Source organism: Thalassophryne amazonica, chromosome 10, assembly GCF_902500255.1.
Source record: "Thalassophryne amazonica chromosome 10, fThaAma1.1, whole genome shotgun sequence".
Taxonomy (NCBI): domain Eukaryota; kingdom Metazoa; phylum Chordata; class Actinopteri; order Batrachoidiformes; family Batrachoididae; genus Thalassophryne; species Thalassophryne amazonica.
This window is the reverse complement of record NC_047112.1, coordinates 99,945,712-99,968,714: the sequence shown is the minus strand read 5'-3', so window position 1 is coordinate 99,968,714 and position 23,003 is coordinate 99,945,712. Positions and strand designations below refer to the sequence as shown.

Genomic DNA, 23,003 nt, shown 5'->3' with positions numbered 1-23,003 from the left:
CAAAACAATGAATGGCTAACTCACCTTTGCTACTTCATAGAGATCATTACTTTAAAACTTGCAGGAATGAGTGAGTCAGAAAAAGCGCGCACACCACGGAGACGGAATGTTTTGATTCCTCTGCTGATCACAAAGATGGCTGAATCTGGTCGAGCTTGTGGTCATTTGTAGACAAAACATCAGTCTTTCCACTGGTACCAAGTGTTAGCTTATTCGCACTGATTACGAGAAATGGCGGAGCAAATATTACAGCAGTGATCCAGAACTGGCAATGATCCGGAACTGGGCAAGTGACTGTACTTTTTATTCAATGACTTGATTAATTGCCAGAATAATCGATAGAATATTTGATTACTAAAATAACAGATAGCTGAAGCCCTAAAAAGAAGTCAAGTGGTACAAATCCCTTTCCACTTACTAATGTGACAGTTAACACTGAACTGTAACAGGATACAGTAAAACACCTTAGTTGAGAAATCCCTTTTTTTTTAAAGCAATTAAAACAAGAACTTGAAAGCTGCTTTCAAAACAATTAGTTTTGCTAAATGTCTTTTTTTATTTTTCCAAATGTGAACTGCACAAAGTTAACAGCACCACAGACCGCCAAATGGTCATGTCAGCAACAAAAGAGGGAAGCGTGAATCATGGGCCTCGAAAGCCATGTGAAAGAGGACTTACTACAAAACAGAGGGACCAACCACTAATAGTTCAGCTAACGTCAAAGAAAATGAAAGTGGCTAATAAGAAGCTTAAACATGCTGGTCCACATCTCAATAATTTCTTCCTGATGTGAGTCAGAGTGCCCACAAAGTTACATAAGTAAAGAATAAAACATTAAGCAGCTTGCCGAATGTTCTCACTTCAGCTCAGCCGGCCTTCACTGAATCTGTCCAACAATGTAGCTGCAGAGAAACTGCATCCTATATACGAGTATAAATTTAAAAACAGGAACCCTGACAACTGTTGCTATACAGTGCATAGTTCCTCTTCCGACTGAAACCGCTCAAGCCATCTCTCCCTCTATCAAAGCAGAGAAAGAGAAGAAACAAATTAGACAAGTCATACCTCTTACAGTCAGCTTGTTGCCTTCCATGCACTGCTGGAGCATGCAAATCTCACTAATTATTAAGGAGATGTAAGGAGCTTAAACTTGCCTCAAGCAGCTAACACACAAGTGCATCACATATAGAACAAACAGTGTGGCAGTCATACAAGATTTATTTATTTATTTTTGTTAGTGAATCTATGATACGGTGCGCTTTGCAAGCTTCACACCTTGCAGAGCAGATCAAACATCTGACACGAGCAAGGTGCTCAATATGAGGAAATCACAGAAACAGATGATTTCACAACTTAGATAAGACGGAAGTCAAACACTGACCTCATGTTTGAATAAAACGCAGCAGTACGCACGCTGTTTATCGTAAACACTGAATTAAGGAAGTAAAAATAAGCAAACAAACACCAAATAAAAAGTGCACTAATCATTGCCCATGTGAAGGAAATGTTTCAACAGGGTGTGAAAACGCCAACATATCAGCTTCGTTCCTACCACGGCAAACTAAGAGCCACAACATCTCAGTCTTTCCACAGATCACGCAAATGAGGATAATCATATATGCGTAGTGAATTTCATCTGTCCTCTCTATTTTCTTAATTGTCTTTCTGGTAAAATTAGCAGTGTAAAAATCACACAAGCAGTTATGAGGCTCTTCCACAAAATGCTCTTCCTTCCCATTTAATCTCGAATAGCAAATTGAGGTGCGTTTTGAAGCATCACAGTAACTTCTTGATCCAGTGAAATCAATCTTGAACAAACTTTATATATGTATTAGTTAGGACCATCATTGGCACTAGTTTTGAGATTGGGGTCAAATTTTTCTGTTCAAAGAGAAGCCGTGATATTGGGGGGGGGGGGGCTAATCCGCCTATCCTCAATAACAATAACAATCCCAATCCCTCTTAAATTCTAAATCCCTCTTCCTCTGCTTAGTTTTACTCCCTTTTTTTTTTTTTTTTTACTCCCTTTCAATTCCCTTGGGCCTCCTTATGAATGTGAATCGAGGTTCTCCCAAGAAATTTTTTAGTATAGTGGTGCTGTTAGGTAACTATCACTCAAATTGGCGTGCAATGCTTCCACTCGGGGTCCTATCAGAACTTGTGTCCTGAAGCCCTAAGAAAAAAATGAAATCTTTTAGTACCGTTTCTGGTCTGACTTTGTGCTGAACTGTGATTAGTGAAATTAATCTAAAATGTTTGTGTTTCATTAACACACTGTATACATGTTACAATGTGCAATCAACTTATTTGAAAGAAAAAAGAAATGTATGTTTCCCATGTCAATAAAGCTCCACTGAATGAAATGATACAGAAAGAAGAGAAGGGAGACCGAGACAGACAGACAGAGAGAGGGACAGCTGTCTTTTCTCTATAAAGTATATGCTTTTATTTCCAAGACCTGCCATTTTCATCAATCAAAATTTGATTGATAAAATTTTTTCACAGAGGCGCCTCAAACATTGTGTACAAGTAGATGTACCATTTTGAGGAAGAAGCGCATTTCTGCCTGTCCAAAAGCCACAAGAAACCACAAAAAATAATCAATAAACGTACTTCATTGACTAACTGATCATATGTAAGTTTTGGCTTATTGCACCGCATGCAGCTGTTGTCTTTTGAATGCTGCTATTGTTTATTATATCATTTAATTATTTGTTTTACTATGCGTTATTATTGGCAATATTGTTTGATGAGGTGGCTGCTTTAATTATATACACCTGCACCTGTGTGGATTACTTCCCCCCCCCAAAAAAAAAACATCCATAAACCAGCCTAGAACTGAACCAGGGGTTTTCTGGACAGTCCGCCTCTGCGCTTCTTCTCGCTGGCTTTATTTCTTCCGCGGTTTTTACAGTCATTTTGACACGTTATCCAACTTTTAACATTGTGTTCGTCCGTTATTGTCTACAAATCGCTCTTTCATGCGCTCGCATTCTGTGTAAATGCTCGTCTTGAGTGGAGTCATTGCGTCAGTGCGTACAGAGCGCGGTGATCCATTATACAAGATGTCAATCCTATTATTAAGATACTTTTAGAGCTGCTTATAAAGAAGGAATGAACACGCAACTGTTTTACCAAGCTATTACAATATAAACATTACAAATAATTACCTTTAGGCTGTTCCAAATATGTTCTCCACCTCAGAGAGAGAAAGAAAGCTCCAAATGAAACAGTCCTCTGTGATTCCAGAAGCGGTTAGAGGTGTTTTCCAAACTGAAAGAAAATGATTAAACCACAACAAAATAATTACTTTATATACAGTGTCTGGTGCACAAAGCAGGTGGGACTGTAGCGCACGAGAGAGCTGAGCCAAAATGGCCTGTCCTGCCCTTGTAGCTGCCAGGTGCTCGGATAATGGGCATTTAACAGCCTCCTCCTCAATAAAAACATGCCTCTAACATACTCATTGTCAATGATGTTGCTAAATTTTTAACTTCTTGAAATTAGCACTACGCTCAGAGATCATCATCATCATCAATTTTATTTATATAGCGCCAAATCACAACAAACAGTTGCCCCAAGGCGAGATCATCATCATCATCAATTTTATTTATATAGCGCCAAATCACAACAAACAGTTGCCCCAAGGCGCTTTACATTGTAAGGCAAGGCCATACAATAATTACGTAAAAACCCCAACGGTCAAAACGACCCCCTGTGAGCAAGCACTTGGCGACAGTGGGAAGGAAAAACTCCCTTTTAACAGGAAGAAACCTCCAGCAGAACCAGGCTCAGGGAGGGGCAGTCTTCTGCTGGGACTGGATGGGGCTGAGGGAGAGAACCAAGAAAAAGACATGCTGTGGAGGGGAGCAGAGATCAATCACTAATGATTAAATGCAGAGTGGTGCATACAGAGCAAAAACAGAAAGAAACAGTGCATCATGGGAACCCCCCAGCAGTCTAAGTCTATAGCAGCATAACTAAGGGATGGTTCAGGGTCACTTGATCCAGCCCCAACTATAAGCTTTAGCAAAAACGAAAGTTTTAAGCCTAATCTTAAAAGTAGAGAGGGTGTCTGTCTCCCTGATCCGAATTGGGAGCTGGTTCCACAGGAGAGGAGCCTGAAAGCTGAAGGCTCTGCCTCCCATTCTACTCTTACAAACCCTAGGAACTACAAGTAAGCCTGCAGTCTGAGAGCGAAGCGCCCTATTGGGGTGATATGGTACTATGAGGTCCCTAAGATAAGATGGGACCTGATTATTCAAAACCTTATAAGTAAGAAGAAGAATTTTAAATTCTATTCTAGAATTAACAGGAAGCCAATGAAGAGAGGCCAATATGGGTGAGATATGCTCTCTCCTTCTAGTCCCCGTTAGTACTCTAGCTGCAGCATTTTGAATTAACTGAAGGCTTTTCAGGGAACTTTTAGGACAACCTGATAATAATGAATTACAATAGTCCAGCCTAGAGGAAATAAATGCATGAATTAGTTTTTCAGCATCACTCTGAGACAAGACCTTTCTAATTTTAGAGATATTGCGTAAATGCAAAAAAGCAGTCCTACATATTTGTTTAATATGCGCATTGAAGGACATATCCTGATCAAAAATAACTCCAAGATTTCTCACAGTATTACTAGAGGTCAGGGTAATGCCATCCAGAGTAAGGATCTGGTTAGACACCATGTTTCTAAGATTTGTGGGGCCAAGTACAATAACTTCAGTTTTATCTGAGTTTAAAAGCAGGAAATTAGAGGTCACCCATGTCTTTATGTCTGTAAGACAATCCTGCAGTTTAGCTAATTGGTGTGTGTCCTCTGGCTTCATGGATAAATAAAGCTGGGTATCATCTGTGTAACAATGAAAATTTAAGCAATGCCGTCTAATAATACTGCCTAAAGGAAGCATGTATAAAGTGAATAAAATTGGTCCTAGCACAGAACCTTGTGGAACTCCATAATTAACCTTAGTCTGTGAAGAAGATTCCCCATTTACATGAACAAATTGTAATCTATTAGATAAATATGATTCAAACCACCGCAGCGCAGTGCCTTTAATACCTATGGCATGCTCTAATCTCTGTAATAAAATTTTATGGTCAACAGTATCAAAGCAGCACTGAGGTCTAACAGAACAAGCACAGAGATGAGTCCACTGTCTGAGGCCATAAGAAGATCATTTGTAACCTTCACTAATGCTGTTTCTATACTAAGATGAATTCTAAAACCTGACTGAAACTCTTCAAATAGACCATTCCTCTGCAGATGATCAGTTAGCTGTTTTACAACTACCCTTTCAAGAATTTTTGAGAGAAAAGGAAGGTTGATGATTGATAGTTTGGATGAAGTAACTAATGAAAATAACTCAGACAGAACAATCTGAGAGAAAGAGTCTAACCAAATACCGGCATCACTGAAAGCAGCCAAAGATAACAATATATCTTTGGGATGGTTATGAGTAATTTTTTCTCTAATAGTTAAAATTTTATTAGCAAAGAAAGTCATGAAGTCATTACTAGTTAAACTTAAAGGAATACTCGGCTCAATAGAGCTCTGACTCTGTCAGCCTGGCTACAGTGCTGAAAAGAAACCTGGGGTTGTTCTTATTTTCTTCAATTAGTGATGAGTAGTAAGATGTCCTAGCTTTACGGAGGGCTTTTTTTATAGAGCAACAGACTCTTTTTCCAGGATAAGTGAAGATCTTCTAAATTAGTGAGACGCCATTTCCTCTCCAACTTACAGGTTATCTGCTTTAAGCTGCGAGTTGTGAGTTATACCACAGAGTCAGGCACTTCTGATTTAAAGCTCTCTTTTTCAGAGGAGCTACAGCATCCAAAGTTGTCTTCAATGAGGATGTAAAACTATTGACGAGATACTCTATCTCACTTACAGAGTTTAGGTAGCTACTCTGCACTGTGTTGGTATATGGCATTAGAGAACATAAAGAAGGAATCATATCCTTAAACCTAGTTACAGAGCTTTCTGAAAGACTTCTAGTGTAATGAACTTATTCCCCACTGCTGGGTAGTCCATCAGAGTAAATGTTATTAAGAAATGATCAGACAGAAGGGAGTTTTCAGGGAATACTGTTAAGTCTTCAATGTCCATACCATAAGTCAGAACAAGATCTAAGATATGATTAAAGTGGTGGGTGGACTCATTTACATTTTGAGCAAAGCCAATTGAGTCTAATAATAGATTAAATGCAATGTTGAGGCTGTCATTCTCAGCATCTGTGTGGATGTTAAAATCGCCCACTATAATTATCTTATCTGAGCTAAGCACTAAGTCAGACAAAAGGTCTGAAAATTCACAGAGAAAACTCACAGTAACGACCAGGAGGACGATAGATAACAACAAATAAAACTGTTTTTTGGGACTTCCAATTTGGATGGACAAGACTAAGAGTCAAGCTTTCAAATGAATTAAAGCTCTGTCTGGGTTTTTGATTAATTAATAAGCTGGAATGGAAGATTGCTGCTAACCCTCCGCCTCGGCCCGTGCTACGAGCATTCTGGCAGTTAGTGTGACTCGGGGGTGTGACTCATTTAAATTAACATATTCATCCTGCTGTAACCAGGTTTCTGTAAGGCAGAATAAATCAATATGTTGATCAATTATTATATCATTACTAACAGGGACTTAGAAGAGAGAGACCTAATGTTTAATAGACCACATTTAACTGTTTTAGTCTGTAGTGCAGTTGAAGGTGCTACATTATTTTTTCTTTTTTGAGGTTTTTATGCTTAAATAGATTTTTGCTGGTTATTGGTGTCTGGGAGCAGGGCACCGTCTCTACAGGGATGGGGTAATGAGGGGATGGCAGGGGGAGAGAAGCTGCAGAGAGGTGTGTAAGACTACAACGCTGCTTCCTGGTCCCAACCCTGGATAGTCACGGTTTGGAGGATTTCAGAAAATTGGCCAGATTTCTAGAAATGAGAGCTGCTCCATCCAAAGTGGGATGGATGCCGTCTCTCCTAACAAGACCAGGTTTTCCCCAGAAGCTTTGCCAATTATCTATGAAGCCCACCTCATTTTTTGGACACCACTCAGACAGCCGGCAATTCAAGGAGAAAATGCGGCTAAACATGTCACTCCCGGTCCGATTGGGGAGGGGCCCAGAGAAAACTACAGAGTCCGACATTGTTTTTGCAAAGTTACACACCGATTCAATGTTAATTTAGTGACCTCCGATTGGCGTAACCGGGGTGTCATTACTGCCGACTGTGAATTACAATCTTACCAAATTTATGCTTAGCCTTAGCCAGCAGTTTCAAATTTCCTTCAATGTCGCCTGCTCTGGCCCCCGGAAGACAATTGACTATGGTTGCTGGTGTCGCTAACTTCACATTTCTCAAAACAGAGTCGCCAATAACCAGAGTTTGAGCCTCGGCGGGTGTGTCGTCGAGTGGGGAAAAACGGTTAGAAAGGTGAACGGGTTGGCGGTGTACACGGGGCTTCTGTTTAGGGCTACGCTTCCTCCTCACAGTCACCCAGTCGGCCTGCTTTCCCGGCTGCTCGGGATCTGCCAGAGGGAAACTAACGGTGGCTAAGCTACCTTGGTCCGCACCGACTACAGGGGCCTGGCTAGCTGTAGAATTTTCCACGGTGCGGAGCAGAGTCTCCAATTCGCCCAGCCTGGCCTCCAAAGCTACGAATAAGCTACACTTATTACAAGTACCATTACTGCTAAAGGAGGCCGAGGAATAACTAAACATTTCACACCCAGAGCAGAAAAGTGCGGGAGAGACAGGAGAAGCCGCCATGCTAAACCGGCTAAGAGCTAGTAGCTGTGCTAAGCTAGCGGATTCCTAAAAACACACAAAATGAATAATGTGTAAATAATTTAGAGGTGATTCAGCAGAGGGAGTGCTTTAGTTAAGGCACGTGAAGATTACACTGTGAAGCAAACCGTTATCTAGGTAACTAGATCAATCTAACTGCGCAGATTAAACAGCTAACAGATACAGCAAAACACCGCTGTGCTCCGGAACAGGAAGTGATACAATACCGCAGTGAGAGCCAACCACCAGTAGAGGCCTACTGGTGGTTGGAGATGAGCCTTATTCTGCCTCAGAGCCTCTTAAAGCCACTATTCTCCCACGAACTGGACTCGTACAAAAGAAAAAACAAACAAAAAAAAACATGCTATGTGGCTCATTATTCATCCTTCATTATTCAGTGGGACCAGGGCTTTAAGCCCAAGGATGAATAATGAAGCCTCCTCAGCATCATTGTTCCACACGAACTGTTACTGATGCACAGCGCATTCACACTTAACGTGACATAATGGCAGAGAGCCAAGAAACAGTCCATAAAAGGTAGAAAATGTCCAAAGTTTGGGATCATTTCTATCAGAGCTGGCGTAGCCACATAATGGAAATTCAAAATCTGGTCAGAAAAATCCAAACTTAAAGTGGATATGACACCTAAAAAATTAGGTAAAACTGATATAAATATCAAAAAATACATACAGTATAGTAAGTTGAAAGTGGTTTTAATCATTATCACTGAGAAAGTTTGCACAGCTTCTCAAAAGTATGTTTCTTGGAAAGTGCGTTCCATCAGCGGTCACGTGATGCTGTGACATCACAACGTGTAGAGTCCCGTCTTTGTCTGTTCGACTGACAACAGGAACAGATGGACCTCAGCATGGACAGTGACGAGATCAAGAACTTTTCTGACTCCTCTTCAAGTGTGGATTATTTCTGACTCGGATCCTGAGGATGTCGCAGCAGTGATTAGACCCTACAGATTGGAGCCGTATCTTTCGGACGAACATTCAAACCAGGAGCATTCTGGAAAATAATGCCGACAGAGCTTATGGTGGAGCCGAAGCAGAGGCAAGAGACGTGCCAATTCCGATGGATTTTGAAAGGCTGCAGAATATGGAATGGTATGGGAGGCTTTGATTTTTGTTGCTGCTGTTTATAACACTATAATTCTAGCATTTTTGATTCTAGCGTCTGTTTACTGCCTTTGTTATTGTTCCGAAGCTGCGATAGTGTAGCTACTACTTGCGGACCACCGTCAATACCTTTGGGTTTTGCCGTTTTCGAGTGCCTGGCATTGCATTCATCCGTGTTTAGTTACGTTATTTTCACGAAAGAATAGGAAATAAACGGTGAATGTTTCGAAAAAGATCGCCGGGATTGGGATTGACATTTTAGGTGTTCCTGTGAGCGGTGTGAGAACATGGAGACGGTAGAGGAAAGTGTCTGCTGTCGGGAGCAAATGCGGGTGTGCGAGCAGAGCGAGCAGCAGCCTGACATTTCGTGCATCGCACAACACTGCAGCTTTTGATTGATCTGCCTGGACTTGAAAAGGCTAAAACCTTTTGCCCTTGTGTTTGTACAATATGCTGCGACACACTGGTCAGGCATATCGACAAACAAGTCCCTGAGAGCTGTGTTTAATCAAAGTTTCTGCCGCTAAAAAAAGTGTAAACAACGGCCGCCAGGCGCGCAAGCTGATACGGTCTACATACAATGACGTATTTCAGGCTTGGTGCTCAGCGGGAAGCTGGTCACGGGGCTTGCACATTTTTCATCTTCCACCATTCGGAAGATTCAGACGGCTTTCGGTGGCTTTTCAGTCGTGTGACTATCCGAGAAATTGTGGAAGAGGTGGGCATCATTTTTCGGAGTCCAGCGTGTCCTGTGAGACTTCAACACGGAGGTACTTTTGCTCCACCGTTATCAGCTTCGTGCCGAAGCATGAATTTCACCACCACTCTTTTCATGGCCAAATCTTCTGTCACAGTGGAATGTGCCGAAAAAGTGCTGATGTCCACCTCTTCCGCAATTTTTCAGATAGTCACACGACGGTCCCGCATCACCATAGCGTTCACTTTGGAAATGATCCGGTCATTTCAGCATGTTGATGGCCGACTGGAGCGTGGCTCGCTCTCCACAGTTGTGCAGACGTCTTTAAACCGGTTGTACCGCTCCTTAATCTGTTTGATGCCCATAGGATCGTCACCGAAAGCCGTCTGAATAAACCAAATGGTTTCCACCTGGCTGTCGCCCAGTTTCTGGCAAAATTTGATGCAGTCGTGCTGCTCCAGTTGTTCCGCCATTTGCCTTGCAAGAAAATCTGATGAGAGTACACCCATCCTCACACAAAGGCTGCTTACAAGCAAATGATGCAATCAAAAGGCGTGAAAAAATTCATGCCTGCGCACGAAGGTTCAAGGTTGGCTCATGCAAGCACACGTGATTCAAATCCATCAGGTTTTTGAAAAAAATAAAAAGGTCGGATACTTTTCTAACAAACCTCGTATAAACATTAGAAGGTTTTCTTTTCGTTCAAACTCTCTCTTGTGGCTGTAACAGTCAGTTAGCATGGCTACAGAAATTAGCTAAAAACAGAGTCATACACCCGCGGTGAGTTAAAATAACTGCTGTGCCCCACCAATACTCCTAGTCTGTTTTTGAGGATAGCATGACAGAATAAAGCGCTTTGTTTGCCTCGAGGCCTGGCACAGTACATACACCAAATTTTATGGTCAACAGTATCAAAAGCAGCACTGAGGTCTAACAGAACAAGCACAGAGATGAGTCCACTGTCTGAGGCCATAAGAAGATCATTTGTAACCTTCACTAATGCTGTTTCTGTACTATGATGAATTCTAAAACCTGACTGAAACTCTTCAAATAGACCATTCCTCTGCAGATCAGTTAGCTGTTTTACAACTACCCTTTCAAGAATTTTTGAGAGAAAAGGAAGGTTGGAGATTGGCCTATAATTAGCTAAGATAGCTGGGTCAAGTGATGGCTTTTTAAGTAATGGTTTAATTACTGCCACCTTAAAAGCTTGTGGTACATAGCCAACTAATAAAGACAGATTGATCATATTTAAGATCGAAGCATTAAATAATGGTAGGGCTTCCTTGAGCAGCCTGGTAGGAATGGGGTCTAATCGACATGTTGATGGTTTGGATGAAGTAACTAATGAAAATAACTCAGACAGAACAATCTGAGAGAAAGAGTCTAACCAAATACCGGCATCACTGAAAGCAGCCAAAGATAACGATACGTCTTTGGGATGGTTATGAGTAATTTTTTCTCTAATAGTTAAAATTTTATTAGCAAAGAAAGTCATGAAGTCATTACTAGTTAAAGTTAAAGGAATACTCGGCTCAATAGAGCTCTGACTCTTTGTCAGCCTGGCTACAGTGCTGAAAAGAAACCTGGGGTTGTTCTTATTTTCTTCAATTAGTGATGAGTAGTAAGATGTCCTAGCTTTACGGAGGGCTTTTTTTTATAGAGCAACAGACTCTTTTTCCAGGCTAAGTGAAGATCTTCTAAATTAGTGAGACGCCATTTCCTCTCCAACTTACGGGTTATCTGCTTTAAGCTGTGAGTTATACCATGGAGTCAGGCACTTCTGATTTAAAGCTCTCTTTTTCAGAGGAGCTACAGCATCCAAAGTTGTCTTCAATGAGGATGTAAAACTATTGACGAGATACTCTATCGCACTTACAGAGTTTAGGTAGCTACTCTGCACTGTGTTGGTATATGGCATTAGAGAACATAAAGAAGGAATCATATCCTTAAACCTAGTTACAGCGCTTTGTGAAAGACTTCTAGTGTAATGAAACTTATTCCCCACTGCTGGGTAGTCCATCAGAGTAAATGTAAATGTTATTAAGAAATGATCAGACAGAAGGGAGTTTTCAGGGAATACTGTTAAGTCTTCAATTTCCATACCATAAGTCAGAACAAGATCTAAGATATGATTAAGTGGTGGGTGGACTCATTTACATTTTGAGCAAAGCCAACTGAGTCTAATAATAGATTAAATGCAGTGTTGAGGCTGTCATTCTCAGCATCTGTGTGGATGTTAAAATCACCCACTATAATTATCTTATCTGAGCTAAGCACTAAGTCAGACAAAAGGTCTGAAAATTCACAGAGAAACTCACAGTAACGACCAGGTGGACGATAGATAATAACAAATAAAACTGGTTTTTGGGACTTCCAATTTGGATGGACAAGACTAAGAGTCAAGCTTTCAAATGAATTAAAGCTCTGTCTGGGTTTTTGATTAATTAATAAGCTGGAATGGAAGATTGCTGATAATCCTCCGCCTCAGCCCGTGCTACGAGCATTCTGGCAGTTAGTGTGACTCGGGGGTGTTGACTCATTTAAACTAACATATTCATCCTGCTGTAACCAGGTTTCTGTAAGGCAGAATAAATCAATATGTTGATCAATTATTATATCATTTACCAACAGGGACTTAGAAGAGAGAGACCTAATGTTTAATAGACCACATTTAACTGTTTTAGTCTGTGGTGCAGTTGAAGGTGCTATATTATTTTTTCTTTTTGAATTTTTATTCTTAAATAGATTTTTCCTGGTTATTGGTGGTCTGGGAGCAGGCACCGTCTCTACGGGGATGGGGTAATGAGGGGATGGCAGGGGGAGAGAAGCTGCAGAGAGGTGTGTAAGACTACAACTCTGCTTCCTGGTCCCAACCCTGGATAGTCACGGTTTGGAGGATTTAAGAAAATTGGCCAGATTTCTAGAAATGAGAGCTGCTCCATCCAAAGTGGGATGGATGCCGTCTCTCCTAACAAGACCAGGCGCGTGCATGTGCATGCTCGCCTCACGTGGAAATACATAAAAACATATCGCCTTTGCAACGGGCTGGAGCGAAGGCACAGCGCGCACATCGGCAGGCTGTGCCAGGGGAAAAGGACTGTCTGATCATGTGTACACTCAGCAGGCAATCTGAATGTCAAATCACCCATGTCAGCTGTGGTGGTCCACATAACGTGGTGTACTTCGGTCCGCTGCCGGCTGGACCAGTGGGGCCAGCAGATGTGGACATGATAAGAGGGCACTGCTTCATTCATGGCATTTCATGATGGTACGTCTATGGCGATGGGTCATATACAAAGGCACAGAAGGACTATTAGAAATTGCAGTGGTTTTTTTTTTTTTTTTGGTGGGTGTTTTTTTCCCCCTTCCACAGCAGTGGCACGATGTGGTGCCACACATTCCACTGTGTTTGTGCACGCTTGTCCGACCGTGTGTCTCTCCCGACAACAGGTGGAATGTTTCGTGGTTCCCCATTTTGTTTTTTTGTTTGTGGTTTTTCAGCTGATTTCTACTTCTTTCACTCAATTTTGTGTTATGTGTGAAGGGTCCTGAGGGACAGCACTGGACTACTGATGCTACTTTTTATCCGATTACTTGATTAAATAATTGCTAGAACACTATTTCAAAAATATTCTATAGCTGCAGCCCTAGAACTATTAATAAAAGGTTTTCCAGACAACATGAATTTTTATCATATTGACAATGCCATATTATGAATCTGCTAATTAAGGCTAATGAATAATATAGTGGTGCAAAAAAAAACCATTATTTTTATGACTTAAGTCTTAAAAACCAAAAAGGACGGACACAAACAAACAACCAAATAATATGGTCAGACATGGGAGTTATAACAACCACAAAAACATAAATAAATATGTAGTCGCAAAACGTTTACAATTTGAATGTCCCCGGCAAACAGAACTCCTCGCAAAGATCCTCAAACATCTGGAAGTCTCTGACAGGCGTAACAAACTGCACATCAGTCACACCTGCATTCTCACACAAATACTCAATCCAGAAAAGTGACAAATGAAACCAGATACTGGGTTTCAATAACCCAACCACTCCAATGGATTCCATTTTTTTTTCATAGCATACTAAAGACAGTTTGACATTTCAGTTACACAATGTTAGTCTGAAACAGTTTACCACAAGCCACACAAAGGTGTGCCATGAGTGAAAAAGAAAAAAAATGGACACAGAAACCCAGTTCCAATATGGCACCAGTTCCTCTGATACCTACTGGACCCATTCAGAATGAATATTTCATTGCCACATTCATGCCCGAGCATTAACGTGACAACTGAGGTTGCAAACTGAACCAATGAGGCACCGGCTGTGTGTTTTCACACTAGAGCCCGACCGATATATCGGCTGGCCGATATTATCGGCCGATATAAGCCCTTTTCAAAGTACTCACTATCAGCCGAAATTTGGCCGATAGAACGCCGATAATTTCTCAAACAGAATAGTTAATGAAATAATGTTTGTGTCGGCAATGTAAAATGTCATTGCACCATTTGTCCAGTGGATGGAGCTCTGACTCCATTCAACTGAGAGATGGTTACACCCCTGCTTAAATGTGTTCATCACCGGCCCTCGTAGTTCACCGTCACACTGCACTGATCGGCTGACAAAAGCACAAGTGAGTTTATAAGGACCTATATCCTTATCCTGAACCTACGTATATCTAAGTTGCAACAACAAGAGCTACAAGATCAGATGTATTTCACAACTCTTTTTAAGGATATGTATTTGCTAATTTCACAAAGGTTTAATTCTTGATTACATTGTTTTGAACTTGAAAATTCTTTTCTGTTATAAAGTTAATCAATATGAGGACAAAGCTTCAGCTTTTAGCTCATACCTTTATTGTTAAGGGTCCAACAAAAGAACATTTAAAAAAAATAATAATAATATCGGCTGATTTATTGGCTATTGGCAAATCAGCCATTTTATCGATTATCGGCATTTTTTTCATCCAAATATTGTTATCAGCATTGGCCTAAAAAAAAATCCATATTGGTCGGGCTCTATTTCACACCAGTGATGTGGACGAAAACCGAAAGTGACATTGCAGCGAGCCATACAATACACCACCACTGGGCATATGTAGTGCCGGTAGACAATGAAATACACCCCAATTTCTAAGATCCATGACAAGACAAAAAAGAAAAAAATCCACGTGCTCTACTATCTTATGATTAGTAAATGGACATTTGAAAAACAAGACAATGTGGCCTTTTGAAGAATATATTGCTTTCCAAAAATGGCCTCTGCGTAAAGTAGATTGACTGATCTGACTGTGTGAAAATTGAAGTAACTATTTTTCAAAACAAAGTAAACTGTGTTCTGGTGAGTTAGGAGTTTTAAATTGGTACTTGATGCAGCTGTATTTACACTGAGTTCAGCATAAACAGCATGGAACATATAGCATTTGTATTCTTACAACCTGGGCCATGAATGCATCATGAGCAGTTTGGAAAATACAGGTAGGTTCCTGAACGCAACTGTCCAGCTGCAGCTTCCCAAAGGAAGAAGGAAGAAGTGAATCACACAGTAAAGAAAAACAAATACAAAAACATACATAGTTGTTTAAACTTAAATTTTCACTCGCTGACAAAATTTGATTTTTAATGAAGTGTAACTCGTAATTCACACAATTCTTCACTGCCGTTCAAACAGTGATTAACTTTTCGTAAAACAACAAATCACTGCACAAGGTTTAAAAAAAGTGAGTTATTGAAATTAACAAAATAAAAATGAAAAGGGTTAGTCGGTGGTTAGTGGTGTGTGCCGCCGTGGCCTGAGATTAGTCACAGCTCGGGCCTGAAACCCACGCAACAACCTCCTTCACATAATCATTCGATAAACATATGATTTATTTCTGTTTGTTTTTAACCGAACAGCTTTTAATAGCGCGCTGTTCGAAAGGCTACACCCAAAGCCGTAACTTTTTTTCCTCCCACTGTGGGTAAGTTAGCTGGAATCGCTATAAAACCAACTTCACGGTTGATCCAGTTCTACTCACCCGGAGTGGATCAGCAGGGAAACTTTGGACGTGAAAAACCAGTTCAGAACGCCATTTGTCTTAATCCCTCTGGAGACGCAAACGTTCACGTTTGTTCGTCCTCAAACCAATTTTTTTTTTTTTTTTTTTAGCTCGGTAGTTGTAGAACTCTTCCCTGTGTCGGTGTTACTATCATGGGCGGTGGAGAGGAGCAGCGCCGGGAGTTCCTGTCTCTCAAACAGGCGCAATACCAACCGCCTCCACTAGGGCGGAAACCTGGAGGAATCATACAGGAGGAATGTACAGGGGAAGCCGTGTATGGGGGGTGATTAGTGGGAACACAGACATATTTTATATATATATATATTTATTTATTTATTTATTTTATTATTTTTTTTAAAGGTATATGCAAGTGTATATACACTCAAAAATATAAACGCAACACTTTTGGTTTTGCTCCCATTTTGTATGAGATGAACTCAAAGATCTAAAACTTTTTCCACATCCACAATATCACCATTTCCCTCAAATATTGTTCACAAACCAGTCTAAATCTGTGATAGTGAGCACTTCTCCTTTGTTGAGATAATCCATCCCACCTCACAGGTGTGCCATATCAAGATGCTGATTAGACACCATGATTAGTGCACAGGTGTGCCTTAGACTGTCCACAATAAAAGGCCACTCTGAAAGGTGCAGTTTTGTTTTATTGGGGGGGGGGATACCAGTCAGTATCTGGTGTGACCACCATTTGCCTCATGCAGTGCAACACATCTCCTTCGCATAGAGTTGATCAGGTTGTCAATTGTGGCCTGTGGAATGTTGGTCCACTCCTCTTCAATAGCTGTGCGAAGTTGCTGGATATTGGCAGGAACTGGTACACGCTGTCGTATACGCCGGTCCAGAGCATCCCAAACATGCTCAATGGGTGACATGTCCGGTGAGTATGCCGGCCATGCAAGAACTGGGACATTTTCAGCTTCCAAGAATTGTGTACAGATCCTTGCAACATGGGGCCGTGCATTATCCTGCTGCAACATGAGGTGATGTTCTTGGATGTATGGCACAACAATGGGCCTCAGGATCTCGTCACGGTATCTCTGTGCATTCAAAATGCCATCAATAAAATGCACCTGTGTTCTTCGTCCATAACAGACGCCTGCCCATACCATAACCCCACCGCCACCATGGGCCACTCAATCCACAACACTGACATCAGAAAACTGCTCACCCACATGATGCCACACACGCTGTCTGCCATCTGCCCTGAACAGTGTGAACCAGGATTCATCCGTGAAGAGAACACCTCTCCAACGTGCCAAAATCCAGCGAATGTGAGCATTTGCCCACTCAAGTCGGTTACGACGATGAACTGGAGTCAGGTCGAGACCCCGATGAGGACGACGAGCATGCAGATGAGCTTCCCTGAGACGGTTTCTGACAGTTTGTGCAGAAATTCTTTGGTTATGCAAACCGATTGTTTCAGCAGCTGTCCGAGTGGCTGGTCTCAGACGATCTTGGAGGTGAACATGCTGGATGTGGAGGTCCTGGGCTGGTGTGGTTACACGTGGTCTGCGGTTGTGAGGCTGGTTGGATGTACTGCCAAATTCTCTGAAACGCCTTTGGAGACGGCTTATGGTAGAGAAATGAACATTCAATACACGAGCAACAGCTCTGGTTGACATTCCTGCTGTCAGCATGCCAATTGCACGCTCCCTAAAATCTTGCGACATCTGTGGCATTGTGCTGTGTGATAAAACTGCACCTTTCAGAGTGGCCTTTTATTGTGGGCAGTCTAAGGCACACCTGTGCACTAATCATGGTGTCTAATCAGCATCTTGATATGGCACACCTGTGAGGTGGGATGGATTATCTCAGCAAAGGAGAAGTGCTCACTATCACAGATTTAGACTGGTTTGTGAACAATATTTGAGGGAAATGGTGATATTGTGTATGTGGAAAAAGTTTTAGATCTTTGAGTTCATCTCATACAAAATGGGAGCAAAACCAAAAGTGTTGCGTTTATATTTTTGTTGAGTGTATATAATTATATATTTTTTTATATATTTGCAAGTATATATATATATTTTTTAACAGTATATATATACACACACAGACACATACATACACATATATATATATATATATTAGGGTGGTTCAAAAAAATAAAAGTTGGAAATTCATTACTCACCCCTTCATTTTATGATGCTTCAGGAAAAAAGAAAGCCTGCCAAATATTTTTGTCATACATTAATATTTAGAGGTAGCACATCATAGCTGAAGGTTGTAAATATATCAATTATCGCTGCCCGAGTGCCCGTGCAATAGGTTATCCATTATGCAATCACATCACTTATAAAGACGATAGAAGTTAACCACCTGAGTGTAAGTATAATTTTATATTCAATTTAAAACTATACCTTGGTTTAAATGTTTCTCACAAACAACATACTTTCAAAAATGTTATTTTAGGCTACAAGCTGAAACTTTTGCTTCAATTCACAGCTTCTTTTCTTTCAGATCTTTGGTGATGGTGAATCTAACATGAGATAAATGTAAAAAGATACACTTGCTGACTTAACATGCTTAACCATTAACTGCAAACTTCAGTAAAACATGTCAGCTACTAGAAGTACAACCCCCGGCAAAAATGATGGAATCACCGGCCTCGGAGGATGTTCATTCAGTTGTTTAATTTTGTAGAAAAAAAGCAGATCACAGACATGACACAAAACTAAAGTCATTTCAAATGGCAACTTTCTGGCTTTAAGAAATACTATAAGAAATCAAGAAAAAAAAAATTGTGGCAATCAGTAACCGTTACTTTTTTAGACCAAGCAGAGGGAAAAAATATGGACTCACTCAATTCTGAGGAAAAAATTATGGAATCATGAAAAACAAAAGAACGCTCCAACACATCACTAGTATTTTGTTGCACCACATCTGGCTTTTATAACAGCTTGCAGTCTCTGAGGCATGGACTTAATGAGTGACAAACAGTACTCTTCATCAATCTGGCTCCAACTTTCTCTGATTGCTGTTGCCAGATCAGCTTTGCAGGTTGGAGCCTTGTCATGGACCATTTTCTTCAACTTCCACCAAAGATTTTCAATTGGATTAAGATCCGGACTATTTGCAGGCCATGACATTGACCCTATGGGTCTTTTTGCAAGGAATGTTTTCACAGTTTTTGCTTTATGGCAAGATGCATTATCATCTTGAAAAATGATTTCATCATCCCCAAACATCCTTTCAATTGATGGGATAAGAAAAGTGTCCAAAATATCAACGTAAACTTGTGCATTTATTGATGATGTAATGACAGCCATCTCCCCAGTGCCTTTACCTGACATGCAGCCCCATATCATCAGTGACTGTGGAAATTTACATGTTCTCTTCAGGCAGTCATCTTTATAAATCTCATTGGAACGGCACCACACAAAAGTTCCAGAATCATCACCTTGCCCAGTGCAGATTCGAGATTCATCACTGAATATGACTTTCATCCAGTCATCCACAGTCCACGATTGCTTTTCCTTAGCCCATTGTAACCTTTTTTTCTGTTTAGGTGTTAATGATGCCTTTCGTTGAGCTTTTCTGTATGTAAATCCCATTTCCTTTAGGCGGTTTCTTACAGTTCGGTCACAGACGTTGACTCCAGTTTCCTCCCATTCGTTCATTTGTTTTGTTGTGCATTTTCGATTTTTGAGACATATTGCTTTAAGTTTTCTGTCTTGACGCTTTGATGTCTTCCTTGGTCTACCAGTATGTTTGCCTTTAACAACCTTCCCATGTTGTTTGTATTTGGTCCAGAGTTTAGACACAGCTGACTGTGAACAACCAACATCTTTTGCAACATTGCGTGATGATTTACCCTCTTTTAAGAGTTTGATAATCCTCTCCTTTGTTTCAATTGACATCTCTCGTGTTGGAGCCATGATTGGGACCAGGAGGCAGAGCTGTGGTCTTATACACCTCTCTGCAGCTTCTCTCCCCCTGCCATCCCCTCATTACCCCATCCCCGTAGAGACGGTGCCTGCTCCCAGACCACCAATAACCAGCAAAAATCTATTTAACCATAAAAATTCAAAAAGAAAAAATAATATAGCACCTTCAACTGCACCACAGACTAAAACAGTTAAATGTGGTCTATTAAACATTAGGTCTCTCTCTTCTAAGTCCCTGTTGGTAAATGATATAATAATTGATCAACGTATTGATTTATTCTGCCTAACAGAAACCTGGTTACAGCAGGATGAATATGTTAGTTTAAATGAGTCAACACCCCCGAGTCACACTAACTGTCAGAATGCTCGTAGCACGGGCCGGGGCGGAGGATTAGCAGCAATCTTCCATTCCAGCTTATTAATTAATCAAAAACCTAGACAGAGCTTTAATTCATTTGAAAGCTTGTCTCTTAGTCTTGTCCATCCAAATTGGAAGTCCCAAAAACCAGTTTTATTTGTTATTATCTATCGTCCACCTGGTCGTTACTGTGAGTTTCTCTGTGAATTTTCAGACCTTTTGTCTGACTTAGTGCTTAGCTCAGATAAGATAATTATAGTGGGCGATTTTAACATCCACACAGATGCTGAGAATGACAGCCTCAACACTGCATTTAATCTATTATTAGACTCTATTGGCTTTGCTCAAAAAAGTAAATGAGTCCACCCACCACTTTAATATCTTAGATCTTGTTCTGACTTATGGTATGGAAATAGAAGACTTAACAGTATTCCCTGAAACTCCCTTCTGTCTGATCATTTTTTAATAACATTTACATTTACTCTGATGGACTACCCAGCAGTAGGGAATAAAGTTTCATTACACTAGAAGTCTTTCAGAAAGCGCTGTACTAGGTTTAAGGATATGATTCCTTCTTTATGTTCTCTAATGTCATATACCAACACAGAGCAGAGTAGCTACCTAAACTCTGTAAGGGAGTTAGAGTATCTCGTCAATAGTTTACATCCTCATTGAAGACAACTTTGGATGCTGTAGCTCCTCTGAAAAAGAGAGCTTTAAATCAGAAGTGTCTGACTCCGTGGTATAACTCACAAACTCGTAGCTTAAAGCAGATAACCCGTAAGTTGGAGAGGAAATGGCGTCTCACTAATTTAGAAGATCTTCACTTAGCCTGGAAAAAGAGTTTGTTGCTCTATAAAAAAAGCCCTCCGTAAAGCTAGGACATCTTTCTACTCATCACTAATTGAAGAAAATAAGAACAACCCCAGGTTTCTTTTCAGCACTGTAGCCAGGCTGACAAAGAGTCAGAGCTCTATTGAGCTGAGTATTCCATTAACTTTAACTAGTAATGACTTCATGACTTTCTTTGCTAACAAAATTTTGACTATTAGAGAAAAAATTACTCATAACCATCCCAAAGATGTATCGTTATCTTTGGCTGCTTTCAGTGATGCCGGTATTTGGTTAGACTCTTTCTCTCCGATTGTTCTGTCTGAGTTATTTTCATTAGTTACTTCATCCAAACCATCAACATGTCTATTAGACCCCATTCCTGCCAGGCTGCTCAAGGAAGTCCTACCATTATTTAATGCTTCAATCTTAAATATGATCAATCTATCTTTGTTAGTTGGCTATGTACCACAGGCTTTTAAGGTGGCAGTAATTAAACCATTACTTAAAAAGCCATCACTTGACCCAGCTATCTTAGCTAATTATAGGCCAATCTCCAACCTTCCTTTTCTCTCAAAGATTCTTGAGAGGGTAGTTGTAAAACAGCTAACTGATCACCTGCAGAGGAATGGTCTATTTGAAGAGTTTCAGTCAGGTTTTAGAATTCATCATAGTACAGAAACAGCATTAGTGAAGGTTACAAATGATCTTCTTATGGCTTCGGACAGTGGACTTATCTCTGTGCTTGTTCTGTTGGACCTCAGTGCTGCTTTTGATACTGTTGACCATAAAATTTTATTACAGAGATTAGAGCATGCCATAGGTATTAAAGGCACTGCGCTGCGGTGGTTTGAATCATATTTGTCTAATAGATTACAGTTTGTTCATGTAAATGGGGAATCTTCTTCACAGACTAAAGTTAATTATGGAGTTCCACAAGGTTCTGTGCTAGGACCAATTTTATTCACTTTATACATGCTTCCCTTAGGCAGTATTATTAGACGGTATTGCTTAAATTTTCATTGTTACGCAGATGATACCCAGCTTTATCTATCCATGAAGCCAGAGGATACACACCAATTAGCTAAACTGCAGGATTGTCTTACAGACATAAAGACATGGATGACCTCTAATTTCCTGCTTTTAAACTCAGATAAAACTGAAGTTATTGTACTTGGCCCCACAAATCTTAGAAGCATGGTGTCTAACCAGATCTTTACTCTGGATGGCATTTCCCTGACCTCTAGCAATACTGTGAGAAATCTTGGAGTCATTTTTGATCAGGATATGTCATTCAAAGCGCATATTAAACAAATATGAAGGACTGCCTTTTTGCATTTACGCAATATCTCTAAAATCAGAAGGGTCTTGTCTCAGAGTGATGCTGAAAAACTAATTCATGCATTTATTTCCTCTAGGCTGGACTATTGTAATTCATTATCAGGTTGTCCTAAAAGTTCCCTAAAAAGCCTTCAGTTGGTTCAGAATGCTGCAGCTAGAGTACTGACGGGGACTAGCAGGAGAGAGCATATCTCACCCGTGTTGGCCTCTCTTCATTGGCTTCCTGTTAATTCTAGAATAGAATTTAAAATTCTTCTTCTTACTTATAAGGTTTTGAATAATCAGGTCCCATCTTATCTTAGGGACCTCGTAGTACCATATTACCCCATTAGAGCGCTTCGCTCTCAGACTGCAGGCTTACTTGTAGTTCCTAGGGTTTGTAAGAGTAGAATGGGAGGCAGAGCCTTCAGCTTTCAGGCTCCTCTCCTGTGGAACCAGCTCCCAATTCAGTTCAGGGAGACAGATACCCTCTCTACTTTTAAGATTAGGCTTAAAACTTTCCTTTTCGCTAAGGCTTATAGTTAGGGCTGGATCAGGTGACCCTGGACCATCCCTTGGTTATGCTGCTTTAGACGTAGACTGTGGGGGGGTTCCCATGATGCACTGTTTCTTTCTCTTTTTGCTCCGTATGCATCACTCTGCATTTAATCATTAGTGATCGATCTCTGCCCCCCTCCACAGCATGTCTTTTTCCTGGTTCTTTCCCTCAGCCCCAACCAGTCTCAGCAGAAGACTGCCCCTCCCTGAGCCTGGTTCTGCTGGAGGTTTCTTCCTGTTAAAAGGGAGTTTTTTTCCTTCCCACTGTAGCCAAGTGCTTGCTCATAGGGGGTCGTTTTGACCGTTGGGGTTTTTCATAATTATTGTATGGCCTTGCCTTACAATATAGAGCGCCTTGGGGCAACTGTTTGTT

The 23,003-nt window shown here is 40.7% G+C and overlaps 1 pseudogene; it reads right to left on the bottom strand.

Moving 5' to 3' along the window:
- The window catches only part of LOC117519287, a 30,991-nt pseudogene extending 15,127 nt beyond the window's left edge, over positions 1–15,864 (bottom strand).
- Between the last annotated feature and the right edge of the window lie 7,139 nt (positions 15,865–23,003).